Source organism: Pseudophryne corroboree, chromosome 11, assembly GCF_028390025.1.
Source record: "Pseudophryne corroboree isolate aPseCor3 chromosome 11, aPseCor3.hap2, whole genome shotgun sequence".
NCBI classification, from domain to species: Eukaryota; Metazoa; Chordata; class Amphibia; order Anura; family Myobatrachidae; genus Pseudophryne; species Pseudophryne corroboree.
Genome location: NC_086454.1, coordinates 212,437,030 through 212,440,497, shown reverse-complemented (window position 1 = coordinate 212,440,497; position 3,468 = coordinate 212,437,030).

The window sequence follows — 3,468 nt, the reverse complement described above, 5'->3', positions numbered from 1 at the left end:
CGTGACACTGCAGTGCCACTCCTAGATGGGCCCGGTGTTTGTGTCGGCCACTAGGGTCGCTAATCTTACTCACACAGCTACCTCATTGCGCCTCTTTTTTTCTTTGCGTCATGTGCTGTTTGGGGAGGGTTTTTTGGAAGGGACATCCTGCGTGACACTGCAGTGCCACTCCTAGATGTGCCCGGTGTTTGTGTCGGCCACTAGGGTCGCTAATCTTACTCACACAGTCAGCTACCTCATTGCGCCTCTTTTTTTCTTTGCGTCATGTGCTGTTTGGGGAGGGTTTTTTGGAAGGGCCATCCTGCGTGACACTGCAGTGCCACTCCTAGATGGGCCCGGTGTTTGTGTCGGCCATTAGGGTCGCTAATCTTACTCACACAGCTACCTCATTGCGCCTCTTTTTTTCTTTGCGTCATGTGCTGTTTGGGGAGGGTTTTTTGGAAGGGACATCCTGCGTGACACTGCAGTGCCACTCCTAGATGGGCCCGGTGTTTGTGTCGGCCACTAGGGTCGCTTATCTTACTCACACAGCGACCTCGGTGCAAATTTTAGGACTAAAAATAATATTGTGAGGTGTGAGGTATTCAGAATAGACTGAAAATGAGTGTAAATTATGGTTTTTGAGGTTAATAATACTTTGGGATCAAAATGACCCCCAAATTCTATGATTTAAGCTGTTTTTTAGTGTTTTTGGAAAAAAACACCCGAATCCAAAACACACCCGAATCCGACAAAAATAATTCGGTGAGGTTTTGCCAAAACGCGTTCGAACCCAAAACACGGCCGCGGAACCGAACCCAAAACCAAAACACAAAACCCGAAAAATTTCAGGCGCTCATCTCTATAAACAAAGTGTGTGTACATTCACAGAATTCATTCATGTGTCATATACACCTTATACACACAGTCTGAAGTTCATTTAATACAATATTTTTAATAACTTTGAGTATTAAACAAAGTTTGTGTACACTGAGCCATCAAAAAACAAAGGTTTCACTATCTCAGTCTCACTCAAAAAAGTCCGTATTTCGGAATATTCCGTATTTCGGAATATTTGCATATGGGATACTCAACCTGTATTACTTTTTTCTGCTACTGGTTCTTTAACCTATGCAAACAAGCATCTGACTTGCCTTTCCTATTGCTTTGTTACATTGCTCACCTGAAATAGTAATACTTAGATAGCTTTCCTCTTGCCATTATAATGCCCTTAATATTATAGTTAGCCTTTGCATTTTTGAGACATGTATGATTTTGCATTTTTTGGCATTAAATGTTGCCATGTTCTTGACCATTCCTCTAGTCAAGGGGCAGAACTGCCAGAGACAACGGAGTCAGTTGCCGCCGGGCTCCAGCCCTGAAGGGGCTCCAGCCCTAAAGGGGCTTCCTCCATTGCCCCCCGGCTGTTACGTGCCCTTCCTACTAAATAGACAAAGGCGCTACCAGCAGGGTCTCGCAGTTTGTACATTCCATGCCGTAAAACCCTTCTTTCCACCTTTTTCAAGACCCAGCCCAGCAGCCTCGCCGCTGCCACCACCGCTAGCTGCAGCACTGCCAGCGGTGGGGTGCCCCTGCTTCTTCTCACACCACAGATAGCTGGGCAGCACTGCAACTGCCTGCCTGATTGCTCCGCCCCCTTCCGGCTCCCAAGCACCTCTGCTGCCCAGTGATCCAGGAGCCTGCTGCTAGGAAGAAGTGGCCGAGCTTCAGCAAGCGAGTCTGGACACTGGCGGAGGAAGCCATGATAACCAGATAATGGGGAGTGGAGAGCCAGTTCCAAGGTAATACTTTATACAGCTGGTTGAGATCCTGGTCGGTGGATATGGATTCCAAGAAAACCCTGGAGGTGCTTCCTTTCAAGGGAGACACGCTCTTTGGAGAAGACCTCAATAAGATTGTAGCTGATCTGGCTACTGCTAAAACAGCTTGCCTACCTCGTATGACTCCTACCACGCAGAAGGCTAAAAGTACTTTCCCTTGGCCCTTTCATCCCTCAGGTAAAGCGTACCCAAGGTCAGGCATACCCAAAGCAAGCTCATGCTTCCAGACCTGCCAAGCCCAGACTGAAGCAAGCCTGGGCTGCCCATCAGCCTGCTTCCAAAACGGACAAGCCTGCCGCATGACGGTGCAGGCCTCCCTCTGGGGGATCCCAGGGTGGGGGGCCCGACTTCTAGGTTTGGCATAGAAAGGTATAATTCTAAGCTAGAGAATTCTGTTTGGAGCTCACCTTGTACTTTGTGAAGAAATAATCAGCATTGTTGCTGAGCAGATACATGTAGTGTGTGGCTGCAAACTGCATGGATCTGCTGCGTTGTAATGCTGATACTTTTTTTTTGCAAAGTACCAATAGCTTCATATAATGTTCACAATTTTTATGCAGGATCAAATAGCTCAATAGGTAGGGTGTTTGATTAGAATTCAACAGGTTATAGGTTTGAATCCTGGGTATGGTAGTTTGAGATGTGTTATTTAATAAAGTATGTTGTTCTGACTGCTGGGATATCATACTAAATAAATGGAGTTGATCAATTTTTTTTTTAATTTTTTTTTAAACTAGGGACAATTTCCAGATACTTTTCTTTATAACTGAGATTGCCCCCTGGAACTTCACATCAGTTGACAACTATGCATGAGTGGGCAGTGCTTGCTCTGGATCTGCCCACCCATTTATGTGCCGTCATAAAAGAAAGCACAACTGACAGTTATCCTGGGCGTACACTACACAATTATCTGTCAGGCTATCTATCCAGTCTGGATGGGTGGAATGAAAATATGGTAATGTATAGTAGCAAATGTCAATTAACCATTTGCTCCCAAACACTAGAAAAGTGGTCAAAAATGGTCATTACACAAATTGGTTAAACCCAAAATTTAACCAATTTGTTTAGGGGACCATGTTTGTCCATTTTCTAGTGTTTGAGAGTAAATCGTTGATGGTCATTTGCTCACATAGATAACCGGATTTCTATTCCAACCAGCCAGTGTTGGAGATATGGTCTGCCAGATTACATAATGCATACCAGAGCCATAACTAGACTTTTTGGTGCCCTGTGACAGAGAATTATATGCCCCCCCCCCTCCCCTCCCCATTTTTGCAATATGGACAAAAGGCGCATGCCTTGTGGGGAAGGGGCATAACAAGATTGGTCTCAGAGAAAGCACATGAGATATGAAGATATATCTAGTATACTTGACACTCAATGGTTTGTGGTATTGCCGGGGTGCCCTCCTTAAATGCATATACAGTCACACATGGGGTGTTTGTGCAAATGGCATATCAGCAGTCAGCACTAACTGGTGACATGCCATTTGTAAAAGTAAGCCATGTGTGACTAATATATAAACATACTTTATTAAATAACACCTCAAACTATCATACCCAGGATTCAAATCTATAACCTGTTGAATTCTAATCAAACACCCTACCCATTGAGCTACTTGATCCGGCATCTATTCTAACCTCCAAAA